This window comes from Malus domestica, chromosome 15 (assembly GCF_042453785.1).
Source record: "Malus domestica chromosome 15, GDT2T_hap1".
NCBI lineage: Eukaryota > Viridiplantae > Streptophyta > Magnoliopsida > Rosales > Rosaceae > Malus > Malus domestica.
In genome coordinates this window covers 47548469-47564390 of record NC_091675.1, presented here as the reverse complement: position 1 = coordinate 47564390, position 15922 = coordinate 47548469, and the positions used below count along the sequence as shown (strand labels likewise).

The 15922-nt window shown below is 38.4% G+C and overlaps 1 pseudogene; it reads right to left on the bottom strand.

Moving 5' to 3' along the window:
* Positions 1-11717: 11717 nt before the first annotated feature.
* Positions 11718-15519, bottom strand: LOC108169500 (protein NRT1/ PTR FAMILY 5.8-like; annotated as a pseudogene).
* Between the last annotated feature and the right edge of the window lie 403 nt (positions 15520-15922).

The window sequence follows — 15922 nt, the reverse complement described above, 5'->3', positions numbered from 1 at the left end:
GGCAAGAAAGGGGCACATCGAGAGGATTTAAGAAGTTAAAATAAAAATTTAACATCGAGATTGAGATTTAGGGATTGATTTAAATATTAAGATAGCAATAAATGGGTGTGATTATATTATTTGGGGTCAACGGTAGATATGCATACAATCGTGTGGTTATATTTATGGATGGGCAATAAGATTAGGGGTGTGATATCCACACACCCTTTTTTACTTCTCCCACACCTTTTTTATTTTCGGTCGTCGGATCGAATGAATTGAAGAAGATCAATAGATAGAAATTAATAAGAGGTGTGTGGATAGCACATCCCTAAGATTAACCGAAAACAACACATTAGTTTGTTCATTTCTTCCTTGTATGATGGGGCGCCGGCGGCCTGACCGTGTTACCAATGAGTGATAAACTTTTTAGGGCATGTTCGATGGGCAGGATAGGATATGTTATTATATTTAGGATTGGTTAGAAAATCTCCAATGAGAGGTTCTATCTAGGACTAAAAAAATGGTGGATATAATCAATTTAGAGTTTTGAGGAATCTTTGGAGCTCTATAAAAGAATCTCACCCAATAAGAGGCTATATACTTTTCAAACTCTATATGGGCTATATATTTATCTATGTAGTATTTGATTACGCGGTAAATTTATTTTTATCTTAACTTTTCTTAAGTTGATTTTTGGACGTATTGTCTTAATTTTTTTATGAACTTTTCAACCTAAAAACATTCAAATTCTGACAAAGTTAGATTTCATCACTTATGCTAGTTATGCACCGTTAGATTAAGTTTTCTTATCTCAATCGCATATGTTTGTTTGTTTTGATCTGAAATCAAACAAGATAAGATTTCATTTCATAACAACCATTGGATTGGATTATCTAATCTCAATCTCATCCGTTGGTTTATTTATCTAATTGGCACATTCTTCGAAATCAAACAAGATAATATTTCATTTCATAACAACCACAAGATTTCATTTCATGTGAAGGAAGCCCCAAGTGAAGCTGACTGAGATCATGCAACACTGAATCAATATCTAATCAAGGTCCTCCAAATCCCTACCAACGCTTCCTCTAGATAGAGTAAGGCCAGCCGACCCTGTAGGTATCTCGTTTTTCTCCAATTCTCAGATCCAACCCTAAAACTAATAAAAAGAAAGGGGAATCATAATACATTTCCTTGAGCAAGCAAATCAAGAGAAAAGGGAGAACAAGGCTTAGCTAGACCATCTAAGTATGGGGAGCGCCACTACTTCTTTCATTGTTCTACTATTGAGTGGAAGTTCTCGCTCATTGAATTGCCACGGTGCTGTGGGAATCCCGACCTCCATCTTTATCCGTGCGAGAGTCAGATGTAGAAAGATGAATGTTTAACGTAACAAGTAGTGTAGTGAAATCTTTGTCATTGAAGACTTGTAAGTAAAAAATCCATGATTTTATAGAAGAAGGAAAAATCAAAGTGGTGGATACAGGAAGCTCCTAAGAACCCCAACAATAAAATGGGAGTTTTTAAGAACCCACTTCCTAGACACGCTCTGGTCTCAACATGCTGGGCTGAGGAAGTGTCCGATTTCCAACAGCCCCTTAACTACAATTAAAGCTATTAATACTTATGGCTTTGTGAGGAAGATCCCTTATATATAAAAATAAATAAATAAATAAATAAATAAATAAATAACTCTGGTCAAGTCTCAATAAGGTCATGAAAAGCATTTCTATTTATTTATCTCTTAGTTTACATATAATGGATTTGCTCGAACCAATACATGAGTTTCTTTTAGTCTTTCTGGGATCTATTCATATACTAGGAGGCCGTACTACTTCTGGGACCATGATATACATCACTAGGGGATGTTTTTATGACATGAGCGCTAAAGCCCTTGACTACTTCGCAGGCAAGCTTGTTCTTCTACGATCTTTTCTTCTTCGTTTGCGTGGATAACTTGGTCAGCATGTGCTTGAATGACGACATTCCAAGAAGCAACTTCCTATGGTATGGGATGGTCCCCTATTGATGAATAAGATCACTCGAAAGAAAGTAATTTCACCACTCTGTGGGCAAATCCATCTTTTTAGTTATCTTCTTTTATAGTCTTTTCTTTATTGGTTTCATCTTGTCCGTCCCATTACATCTAGTGCGTGTCATATTTTTTGGGTATAAGCCCTTAGCGCAAGCAGTAAGCAAGTATCCATACCCCTCCTTTATTTTTTTTCTTCTTTTACTTATTCTTTCTAAAAAAAACAAAGAAAAAACGGTGTCTATCTGAGTTTCTACTACTTAGTAGCACTTCTGCTATTCAATCATAGAATAGATTCTGATCAAGTGGAAAAAGCCCTATGTTATTAGTAAGCTAGGGCGCCCCTTTCTTTCTCCAAGTCAAGTTTCTCGCTTGTTAGTCTCTTTCACTCGAGCGACTTTTCTTATTGGGCAAGTTGCCACCCATTGTTCAATACCCTAACTATAGTAAGTAGCTTAATCTGTTGAGAAGAACCATTAGAGCTATTACTCACTACTTCAAAGATTTTCCATAAATGAAAGATGTAAATCCATTGGAAAAATAAAAATTATACATGTTGGATGAAATGGTTGTTGCTATCTGCTACAATAACAACTCATTGGTTTAATTGAATAACTAAAGAAAATAGATAGACATTTCTCTTCATCTCAAGTCGGGGGCAAAGAAACTCATTGTCATACTCATGTGGTGGTTACAATTAAACCTACCCTTTTATCTTAATATCGAAAAATCCCTCCACTTTCACTCGTTATAGTATGATGAAAAAGCTCTCACAAGAACAAGGTCTACTCGACATAAATTATGAAGTTAATGAAACTCTTCGAAGGAGTCTTTCACAAAACTATCAACTAATATTATCAACTAATCAGAACAGTTCGTTACTAGACCGTGAAACCATTTCAATGATCATTGATATCTTTTTTTTATAAAGCAAATCAACTTCGATTCTTGAAGGTATTTGTGCTTAGATGGTGGCTCAAGATCAACCTTGTGAAAACCTTATATTCCTTGAGGAGGTTCCACCCTGTAGAAACGTTCTTTAATGGAACCTTAGCTTTAGCTAGTTGTGACCAAGAAGCCATTAGTTTTGCCTTATCTTTCTTTTATTGAGATCTCAATTCTATCGACGGTTACATTAGATATCTTACAATTAGAAGCCTTCTTCTTTCTGATCCAGTTCCTCCACCATTGTGAACCCCAATTAGATTCAGGCACGATCCACATTTTAGTTATTGAGAAAACCCATTGTACAATAGACGCCACAAAGATAGCCAACTCTATTATCGAAGAAATAAGGAAACGGGCGACGGTTTTGGCACCTGCTTCCAACAATCTTTCTTCAGAATTATACTGAATGGGTCGATCCTCCCTTCCCGTTTGTTTTAGCAACTTATCCTAAGTCTCCGCCTAAGAGCTCTCCGGCGACGACAAAGGAACCAACCCGCTTGCCACGGCGGGTTCACCAAAATATGTTATAAACCTTCATGTCAAACCATCATGTTACAGGGAATCTTTGGATCTTAGTTCGAAATGAGCGTTGAACACCAAAAGTGAAGTAGCTCCTACCAACAGAAGCATCTACACGACAGTTGATACTCAGGATTTCGTTTAGCTAAGTGGCATGTAGATTATAATAGTCAAGCTCACCCTAATTTAACATCTACCTAAACTCCTGATCTACTTTTAAATAAACAAAAAAAAACTTCTTTAGCTAGATTAGAAGATTAGTATATGTGTAAGATCCCACATCGCCCAAGGGTGAGGATCCTATAAGCCTTATATGTACATGCCCATCTCTACCTAGCACGAGGCCTTTTGGGAGCTCACTGGCTTCGAGTTCGCGCGAGAACAATCCCATGATGGGTGACCCACTGGGAAGTTCTCGTGTGAGTTCCCTATAAACAAAATCGTGAGGGCGTGGCTGGGGCCCAAAGCGGATAATATCGTGCTACGGTGGAGTCGAGCCCGGGATGTGGTGGGGCCCCAGGCCGGGATGTGACAATTTAGTATCAGAGCCAATCCCTGACCAAAAGTGTGCCGACAAAGATATCAGGCCCCTAAGAGGGGTGGATTGTAAGATCCCACATTGCCCAGGGGTGAGGATCATGTAAGCCTTATATGTATATTCTCATCTCTACCTAGCACGAGGCCTTTTGGAAGCTCATTGGCTTCGGGTTTCATCGGAACTCCGAAGTTAAGCGAGTTCACGTGAGAGCAATCCTATGATGGGTGACCCACTGGGAAGTTCTCGTGTGAGTTCCCAAAAACAAAACCGTGAGGGCGTGGCTAGGATCCAAAGCAGACAATATCGTGCTACGACGGAGTCGAGCCCTGGATGTGGTGGGGGCTCGGGTCGGGATGTGACAATATGAATTCCCTAGTTACTTTATTTTCGCATAAGCAAGCCAAGCTACTCATGCCAAGCAACTAACTTCGATACAAGGTAGTTTACCTACTGAGTGCTTGCGCTAAGGGCTAGGGTTGTTTTTTGTGTTGGTTGAATTGGCCATTAGGTGGAATCAGACCTTCGGTTCTCAATTGCTGCTGGATTACCTATGTCGCTTGCGTTAAGCTTTCTGCGCTTTTAGTTATCAGAGATGCACAAGTCGTCGATTCCAAAGCCTAACAAGCCAGGCCCTATAACACCATGCAAGAAGGACCTCATTGTCATGGAAGCCATTTCCTTACTCTTCAATATAGTCTATAAGGATGTCCTTCTGACCCACGCTCATGTGAAGAAAAAGGCCAGAACGAAGCTCAAGAAACAAAGAAAACAAGGTCGCTAATTTCACCATCCAAAGCTAGTAAAGCCTCACTAGAACTATATGATATTGGTCTAGTTTCATAATTGGACGTTGAGAGTTGCGCTACGCTATGCTCTAGAAATGAATTCAAACAAGGTTATATTAAGGCGCCCAGCGTAATTGATCCATCTGCGTTATTCCCTAATTGAAGCAAGTTAGTAACGAAGTATAGTGGAAAATACAAATGCCTACCTCGCCCTCCGAAATAAATTGATTGTACACGAGTGAAATGAATATGCACAGAGAGGCTAATTCTTGTGTTTGTAGCATTTAAATTACATTGTAATGACTTTACAATTTAGATCCATTTGCTTGTATATGCTTTCAAATAACAAAATTGTAATGCCCTTAATTTGGTGCGGGTCCCATTACTTTTTTGGGCTACATGTAGCCTAATTTTTTCCTACCCAAAGAGTAAAGCTGCTAGCCCATATGGTGGATGTAATCCCACTTTCTGGCCCATTGGGGATGAATTTTTTTTTTCACTAGAGTTACAAATGTAGGAGCCCAAGGAGGATCAGGCCCTCATTGAAGATGTTTTTAAGATGGGATAGGAAGAGATCAGTTGAGATATTGGTCTATTCTTTGGTGTAAACAACTCAATTGGATAAGTTGAGATAGGTTAAACGTTAAATAATAAAATAAAATAAAAATCGTAAAAAAAAAAATGCTAGGAGCATCGATCACTCTCACAACAGAACCATCAAACAACCCATGACACCATAACGCTCGTCACCCACCCACTACTCCTACTGACTACATGCGATCCCACAGTGCCATTCCGATGACCCCACGATGTCAAAGCTGCTCACAACGAGACCTAAAGAGAAAGAACAAGATCGTTGCTTGCCAGATTGCAACCAACAACGATGATCAAGTATCAAACCGACAATCACCACCCATAATGACGACCTGATAACACCATAACCCACGATCTTCACCCCAGATAACGCGACCTAGATATGAGAAAAGACTCGATCCAGAGAGGGAGAAAGAGAGATGATGGAGTGAGGAGAAGAAGATGATGTAGTGATCAAGGAGAAAATATCAAAAAGGAGGCGTGAGCCTTCTTGTTGGACTTGTAACCCATATCCAACGATGGGTTACAGAACCCCTGTTATCTTGGATTTCAATCCAACAAATGTGTCCCATCAATAATGTTGTTTAATCCCATCAAACAAAAACAGTAGTTGAGACTCAAGTCCATTTTAGTGGATTGTATCCCATCTTGATATGCCCACCAAATGGGCCCTTTAAGCCTAGCATGGCCATCACCAACATCACAGATCGATATTGTCTCAACTTTTTTTTTAAAGAAAATTATTATTTCTAAGGGGAAGGGGGATGATTTAGAATTCTTACAATAATTTAGGGCCAAGAGAGTTTCGAACCGGGGGGCATATGAGTAAAAACCCAATACTCTATCTACTAGGATATTGGATCACATGCATTATACTAGGTGTTGGGTTTTATCACAAAAAGTCTCGGTGATATCAGGAGTGAAATTTCCCATATGTTAATTGTATATTTTTTGTCATATGCCTAATGTGGAATCCTATTATTCAGCATGCCCCTTCACGAGTAGTCTCACACGTGATCACAAGAGAAACCAATTTTCGCATCGGGAGCTATTCAAGTCATTATTCCCGAGCTAACGCCAATGTTTTGAAGGGCCGTGCTGTTGATATTTTTAGTCATTTGAGCCAATGCTAATCTTTTCGAAAGCCCAATTAGTATTCAATCATTGGAGCCAACACCAATCTTTTTGAAGGCCCAAACACCCAATACCTTAAGTTAGAGCTAGCCCATTTTTTCGAAGGCTCAACTTAAGGAAGTAGATTCGAGCCTAGTAACTTGAGCCTAGGATGTGCCGAGAGAATAGCTTACTCTGATACCATGACTAACTTTTTAAGCCAAGCATTGTCCACCACCACCATTGTTAAAATTGTTGGGAATTACATGCGACGACATCAATCAGGGATGATGCTTTGCACCCGTGTACCCTTGAGATTCTAGCTTGACGTTGGAGAAAATGTTGTCGTGAAGGAGATGATGGTTGTAAACTAAAATTCTTGAAAATCATACGTGCAGGTGTGGTGACGAGATTGTAGATGTCAGAGGCAATTTTGTTTTTTTTACGATGACTTCATGTCGTTAATGGTGTCTGAAGGGACATAGAGATTGAGGAAGACGACGTACAACACCATCGTTCCGATCTTTTGGGCCTCCCGCATTAGTTTTTCTCTCTCGACTTCCATCCTCCCTCCCGTAATCACCACCTGTAAAACCCTAATGTAATTATTTGATAAGAAAAAAAACATACGAGGGCGTATCAATATATCTAGGTAGTGATTATACGAATATAGAAAAAATGAGAATCAATAAAAGATAAAGGCTACTAAGAGATTTAAGGAGAAGGGCTGATTCGGGGTTGCTTAAAGTTTTAGAAGAACAGCTTTTTAAAAGAAGGGGCTAAAATTGTGTTGAGAGCACCTTCCAAGTCGGCTGACAAAGAAAGAAAAAGGGTTTCGTCGTCTTTTTCCTGCTTTCACTTGCCATTGCGAAGGGATTTGAGGCCAAAATTATAATTAATATGACTAATCACATTAGTTTTAGCCTTAAGGTTGCATGTCTACAAAACTCTGCAAAGTAATCGTTGTATCATGACAAGTTGCGCACCTGCCGAACAAGGCTCCTTTCAAGTCAAACGAAAATTACCAGTTATTCAGGCGTTATAACGAAGAATCTTTCATTTCGTCATTTTGGCAAAAGTTTGAAGAAAGGCTTGGTAGCTAGGAAAGTAAAGTCAGGAAGTTAAAACCCCCTTGGTTTTGGGGTGGACCCTTTCACTCTATTTTATTATATACGCTTAGCGAAATGTTTTTTTTTTTTTGATGTATTAAAAAAAGGTTTTATTTCCTAACTACTTGTGAGTAAGGAACTCTTAAAAGCAATAAAATGGCTCAGCTTGGTCTCACTCCTTTCCCGCACTATTCATCCCCACTAAAAAGATTGGTAATCTCGATAACCTTTCTGAACTATTCGAAGAGTGCATAACCGCATGGATAAGCTCACACTAACCCGTCAACTTGAAATACAATTTTGAATTGGGCAACTTCAGTATGGTATTGTCAAATTCCAATATAGGGCTACTTTATTTGTTTGCCCGTTCATGTGCCACAACTGTGCCCCATTTACTCAATCCCAATGCAGCAAGAGTAGTTTACTTGCTCTTCAAGAAAGTGCTGAGCTTGAAGACTACAATGTTTGGGGCAAATGGCCAGAGGAAGAATGCCTTGTGGGACTTGATGAATAGAGTATGCCAAGGTTTAAGATGAAAAGGAAATAAGATCTTGATCTAAATGCCATCTGTTAACTTAAGTAGCCGCTGGTGTCGAAGGGGTATTTTACAATTTGTAAAGAAGCAAAACAAGAAAGTGTCGTTTTGCACATAGGTAAACTAGAATTACCCGGATATGCTCATGTTGTTTCAATAAAAGCAGTAATTTCGATTACTGTTTGAGGGTTTTACTCACTCTGGATGATTGGTCTGTCGCCGATCCTGCTTTGGATAACATGATTTAGTTTAGATTAAAATCAAAGCTTGAGTCTTTGAGAGAAGACTGATCTTTTAGAACTATTAAAGCAGGAACCAAGAAGGTTTCAAACTACGTAATTTGGTATCATATATAATATAAACCATCAAATCTGGTAAATGATTTTTTTTCTTTCAAAATCATGGGTGTAAAATAGCAGAAAGTAGAATGAGCTTCTCAAAAAAGCCTTTTTTATAGGACAATTCTACCCCTATCTTACTTTTTTTGCTAAAAGCACTTTTAGCACTACAGTTTACCAACACTTACATGCTTTTTTCATATTTTTTTATTCTCACATTACAGCAGAAGCAGTTAAAAAAACAAAAAAACACAGCAATCCCAAACTAACTTGAAAGGCCTTCTGATTTAATAATATAAATATAGAAGATGACAAATATATATATATATATATATATATATATATATATATATATATATATATATATATATATATATATATACACCAAACCAAATAACATAATTATAGAAAATTTTCAAAAATAAAAGTACAATTGTTGTGGCCTATAATTAATTGAGGGAAAGAGAAGAGGTACGGCAAAAGAGAGAGTGGAGAAATTATAGAATGCTTGGAGATTCTTATGTTGTATTCCTTCCTATGCAATACCTTTATTTATAGTAGAATAAGAGGAGAGGATTAACTTGTCCTCCAAGTAAATAGGGTAAATTACATAGTAGCCCCTCAGGTTTGAGGTCTATTGCAATCTTATACAACATCTTTAAAACATTTCACTTTCATACCTCAAGTACTATTTTATTTCAATTTCATACAACCGTTAGATTTTCCATCCATGGATCTGTTAAATGCTGACGTGGCTGCCACATATATGACGCGTGGCTGCCAAATGTCTACCATGTGGCAAATAAAATAATTTTTTAATTTAAAAAAAAAAAAAAACATATCTGCCACTTTTTTTTTTCTTTCTTCTTCTTCTCTTTCTCTTTCTTCTTCTTCTTCTCTTTCTCTTTCTTCTTCTTCTGGGTTCGGACCCCTTTTTTTTTTTTTTTTTTTCTTCTTCTTCTTCTTCTCCCTCCTCCTCCTCTTTCTTCTTCTCTTCTTCTTCTTCCTCCTTCTTCTTCTGGGTTGGGTCCCTTTCTTTATTTTTTTTCTTCTTCTTCTTCTTCTTCTTCTTCTTCTTCTTCCTCATCCTCCTCCTCTTTCTTCTTCTCTTCTTCTTCTTCCTCCTTTTTCTGGGTTCGGTCCCTCTTTTTTTTTTTCTTCTTCTTCTTCTTCTTCTTCTTCTTCTTCCTCCTCCTCCTCCTCCTCTTTCTTCTTCTTCCTCATTCTTCTGGGTTCGGACCCCTTTCTTTTTTTTTTTCTTTTTTTTTCTTCTTCTTCTTCTTCTTTCTCCTCCCTCCTCTTTCTTCTTCTCTTCTTCTTCTGGGTTCGGTCCCTTTCTTTCTTTTTTTTTTCTTCTTCCAATTTCGGGTTTTTTTAAAAAAAAATTAAAAAAATTATTTTATTTGCCACGTGGTAGACATTTGGCAGCCACGTGTCATATATGTGGCAGCCACGTCAGCATTTAACAGATCCATTGATGGAAAATCTAACGGTTGTATGAAATTGAAATAAAATAGTACTTAAGGTATGAAAGTGAAATGTTTTAAAGATGTTGTATAAGATTACAATAGACCTCAAACCTGAGGGGCTACTATGTAATTTACCCAAGTAAATACAATCTTATAAGGAAAGAATGACTAGAGTAGTAGATAATCTAGAAATAAAATATATCTAAGATTTACACAATCACAATTAAAGAATATCCACTACAATAATATGTATTTTTCTAAAAATAAGGAGTCTCACAAAGTCATTGGTCTATACAATAAATCTTATGTAGTTATACTCTATAGAGTGATTATGTTTACACCAAAAAATGATCTTTGGCACATCCAAATTGAAAACAATTGTACACTGAGTTTAGCCAAGTTGGCCGGCTAGACTATCAGCATGGCATAACTTTGTTGTGGTTGAATTATTTTGTTATAAACATCGAGTATTTGTAGTAAATTCTTTTGTTATAAACATCATATCGTTGAAAAAAGAAAAGAAAATAAACACAAGAAAATAACCAAGTTCGAATCAAACTGCATATTCAATTTGTTGATGCACAAAATCAATAAGATTTTGGAACAACGTAAAATGTCAAGTTTGTAACCTTCACTCGGTTGCTCCGGTCACCTAGTGAGGGTAATATGTAAAGAGATAGAGATAGGGAAGCAAACACAAGATGTATGTGGTTCATCCTAAGTTTGGCTACGTCCACGGGGTAGAGGAGTTCTCATTAATAGTGAAGGATTTACACAATACATAGGTTCAAGCATAGTCATCATTAGTGGGTTCTAATGATGAGTTTAAGTACAATAATGACATTAGGGATTAATTGTAGGAGAACGGTCTTCTTTTATAGTTGAGGAGAGTCTCCAGCTTTTATTTGCAGTCGATGTGGGACTTTATGAGCATTATTTTGACGTTAACATATGTCGTGCTGTGATTGGCCTACTGTGTGAAGGGAAACTCTTGTGCTTCGGCAGGGGTGCCCACCATGAACCCCTTAGTGGGCCCTTGAAGGTATGAAGTTGACCAATGCTTGATAATTTCGGGATTGGACAAGTATGGTACAAACACAATTGTAAAGTAATTAGTCCCCATTTTAAGTCATCACCTCTTGAGAAATGGTTTGGACCAGCTGTATTGGTACAGAGAATTGGAGAATTGGAGAAATTACTTTCTTGATTTGAATTTTCAGTGTAGCCTTTGCTTTATACAAATTATACACGTTCGGATGTATAGCCAAATAAGACAAGTAAATAAATATAAGAAATCTACAATGACAGCAAATATAAATTGATACAAAGAGGGGGATTTATGGGATTGAATTTGATTGAGCAACTGGTGGTGTGATTTGTAATATTCTTGTCAATTGGTTTTCCAGTTTCGTTGGTGATGCTGGCACTAAAGCCAGGAAAGAAAAAAGGATCAAAACGCAAAGGAGCATAATTTGCAAAAGAAAATGAAAGGCATTAATAAAATTTCAATATAGCTAGCAAAAGAAAACGGTTGAGCGAAGCTGAAATGAATTCAGATGTTGATAGAATCCTATAAGGAATGTGGAAAATGAGAATGTCGATATTCATGCTGCTGATTTTTTTTCCTTTTCGACAAACGGTAGGATGTTTATTACAAGATAATTCACTTACAACAAAGTTATACCACGATAATGGTTAATCATACAATTACGTTATTCCTATAAGATAGTAGCACACTTTCTGTTTGGCATTTGCTTAATCTTCCTTAGAGTTTCTATTATCCAAATTACTACAACAAGAGTCTAATGATAATCTACAAAAAATTACATAAAGTACAAAGGCGACCGCACTCAAAAAGGCTAAAAGCCAATAGTAGTTGTGTTCGCGTCAGGAATTTCCGTCGGGGACGTTTCCTGGCCGACGAGCACACAGCTCCCCGGGAGGTTGGCGCCGGTAGAGGGCTGCTGTTGGGCTTCTGCTTCACTGTCGGGCTTTGTCGGGCAAAGCTTGTCGGGCAAGACTTGTCGGGCAAGATTCGTCGGGCAAGACTCGTCAGGCAAGGCTTGTCGGGCAAGGCTGGAAGAGAAGGACAACGTTAACTTTGAGAGGTGCCTTTGTGGGGCCTTAGTTGTAGGCCTTGAGGCTCACAATCAAGATTAACTTCTAAGTACTCAGGCGTGCCACTACCATCTTTAGCATGGCAGATGTAAAATGGATGTCGAGTTTTAGTTGTGTATATATATATATATATATGCCTGAGAAACCATGTTAGTTATAACAGGTGCCTTTGTGGGGCCTTAGGTGTAGGCCTTGAGGCTTCCCATCAATAACTAAACCAGTGCTCGAACACATAATATTTGTTCCATTGATTGCAGGAGTCTTACAACTATTATACTTCTGATTACTCGAATCCGAGAGATAGAACGAACCCAAATAGGTGCCTTTGTGGGGCCTTAGGTGTAGGCCTTGAGGCTTCCCATCAGAATTCGTTCTTTATACTCAAACGTTCTAGACCGCGGAATGGAATGAATCCAAATAGGTGCCTTTGTAGGGCCTTAGGTGTAGGCCTTGAGGCTTCCCATCAGAATCCATTCCATGCTTAAGCGTTCTATGATAATCACAATATAATAGAAATAAAACTAAGGGGTAGGTCGATTACTTGCGCCCCAAGTAACTTCGGACTTCTTGTTTATCAAGGACTATCGTGGATGGGTTAAGTCCACATAAGGTTCTTTTTTATGCCTTGAGGCCAAGGACTTTCAACTGATCAAATTTACATGCCCGAGGGTTTAGAACTTAGATCTGGTTTGAACAATGAAGATATATTCAAATCGGATCCAAGTACTGAGAGATTCTTTTAATAGTCATCTTACTAGAAATAACTTGAATACAGCTGGAAGTATACAACATATTGCTAGGCTAATGAATGAAAAGACAAAAACAAATAAGGTCGGGCAAGGTTTAACCTTGTCGGGCAAGCCTGATCGTCTTGCAGGTCCCTATCTTTGTGGCTTATCAAGGGTCTGAGAGCTTTAGAGAGAGGTAAGGAGAGGAGTTTACAAAGAGAAATCGATACTACAGCAAGGTTGAACAGGGTAGCAGAGCTATTACAAAGGTTTGAGTTAAGGCTTGTCCCGAGAGGGATGAAGGCTTGGGCTGACTACAGCTTCGTTTTGAAGGCAAATCTGGCTTTGAGCAGAGTTTGTGCTTGCATTTGTTTGTTTGATTGAGTGTCCCTATTCCTGATTTCTCTTTCTTCTTTTATAGACAACTCAGCTTGGCCTCTTGTAGCAGCAGCCTTGCCCGAATGCAACTTGAGAGGCAGTGACTCATCAGCTATTTTACTTGTCCTGCCATTATAAAGTACTTTATGGACTGTATAGTTGGTCAGTCTATACCACTTGGCCTTTGGGTAGGTGAGCAAGTGGTCTTCATGAGCTGCACCAAGTCAGAAAAGCCCTTTTCTGCTTTCTGTGTTTTGGCTAGGCTTAGGCCGACTCTTCCTTTAGGCATCCTTTTGGGCCAGCCCCTTTCCTGAGCCCAAAGTTCTAGTTTTGATCCAAACAAGTTGTCGAGTCGAGCCTCACTCAAGTCGTCAGAGAACCAGCACCGGCCTCCCTTGGAACTCGTAATATTTTCCACTGCTGTGATCAAAATAGCACTCAAGTAGCTTCCCACCCCAAACACACTGGTGTACATTCCTGAGGCCAGTGATCTCCCTTCCGTCGGAACTCGAGAGTTGAAGAATTCTTGCATCCCAACAACTGTGAAGATATCAGCAAGCCCTAATAGAATGTACTGGGGCAGCAACCAAAAGATGCTCAATGGAACTCTTTGATCAGTTTGAGTTCCTAGCATCTTCATCTTTCTACTTATTTGTAGCCTTTTCGTTTTGACAAGTGCTGCAGTGATCATGGTTATCACTGTAATAAGCATACCAATTCCCATCCTTTGCATAACAGTGATGCCTCTTTCGTTGCAACTAATCTTCGTCAAAATGGGAATTAAGACTTATGAGTAAATAGGCGCCAAGAGGATTACGGTCAGTGTGGTAGCACTCTGTAGGGTTGCTGGTGGAATCTGGAAATGACTTCCAATGTTCCTCTGCATTGTCATGCCTTGTTTGGTGAACAATGTCGCAGGTTGTTGCATGACCACTGCGGAAAATAGAACCATTGTCCATATAGGTAATATTCTCAGCGAAACTTTTGCAAATTCAAGCAAATTTATACGCACTCCATCGCCCGGATTCTGATCTAATCCCTTGTTGCCACTGGAATTTTGTTGATCAGGCAACAGTTCATGCCTACATAACCAACCAAAACATTATTAATTAATTGTAAATTGTATGAATGGACTACCTTTCTTGACAATTAAACACAAAAGATAATTTGAGCATTGGTTTTTAACTTTGGCCTAATAGAAGTTTTGATCCCTGAAGTAAAAATTTGTGGGTATACTGAACTTGTTGCAACACAAAACAATGGTCATTTTGGCTAAGTATGTTAGAACTTCATGTCTCTCATCTGTCTTTTAAAATCATTGCTTCATGTTATGGATATGTTCACGATCAATAATCATTTTTAGTTTGGGGACTGAAGCTCCAATTAAGCCGGCTAACATTTCGTGACCAATTCTCTAATTTTCTGTAAGAACAAGTTAGGTTGGGAAGAAATTAGCTTACTCTTGTTCAGCAACAACATCTTCATTTTGCAATCTGCAATTCGTTAAATATGATGTTGTTGCCTTGATGTTTTTAAGCATAATGTTAGCTAGGGCATAAGTACTAGAATTATTCCTGTGTCTACGTATGCATGTATAAATTGGCCTCCCACACAAGAATACTGTGGCTGGTGTAACCAATGATAATGTAGGTATGGCAAAACCCACTGTCCAACCAAAACTTTCCTGAAAGTAGGACAGAAGGGTGAGATCCCAAAGAGGCTGCCACAGCAAATACCAAAGTATGACCAATTATAAAATGGGGTGTGATATCCACACACCCCTTTTTACTTTTCTCACAAATTTTTGGCTTTCGACCGTAGGATCGGATGAATTAAAGAAGATCAACGGATATAAATTAACAAGGGATGTGTGAGAAGTAAAAAGGGATGTGTGGATAGCACACCCCTTATAAAATAAGCTCTCCTTGCTGGGGTCGCTTCCTTCTAGTTGATCTCTTGCAAATGCTTGAAAAGACGGGCTATAGCCACCTTGACCTAGTGAAATCAAATGGAGGGAGCAAAACAACATTGAAGGCGAGACCTCATTTTGTAAGTTGTGGATATGGTCAAACCAGCAACCCCTGAAAAATAGCAATAGCATCACATTTAATTGATCATAGTAATTCTTGAAAATAACACGTTTTGAATTGCAGATGGTGCTTTACGGTAGTGACGAAAAATAATCATTCCTATACACGAACAACTAACTATCTAACCTACTAATGTTATCGTACTACCAAAATATATGTTCTAAATCAGAAATAAACTTAGTGCACATATACGGAAAAACCCACCATACTTCTGAGATTGAATACTCCGTTACTTAGAGCCATTAGTTTCAAACTGACGAATGTCAACCGTTATATTCGATCTAAACGCTTTATCTAAGTGACGTAGTATTCAATACTCTAGAGTATTGTAGCCCAACCCCATAGCTAGATACATCTCTGTGGAAGATGTGGTAAATAAATATGAATGAGGATCCTCTCTGGATCCTCTTTGTGAGGATTTTGGGATCCTCAAATCGTGTCCATTCATCATACATCGTGTGGTCAGTTTTCGTCAGATACTATTTAGAAGGTCACTTCGACCTTTGTAAGACTCATCATCATTTTCTTTTTATTAATTTCCTGCCTTAGAACTTTAAACCAAGAAAAACATTAAATGTCAGGTGCCCAATTGCTCATTTCACTGAAAATTCTATGCGCCGAAAGGTGTTATTTATATTTCTTAGCC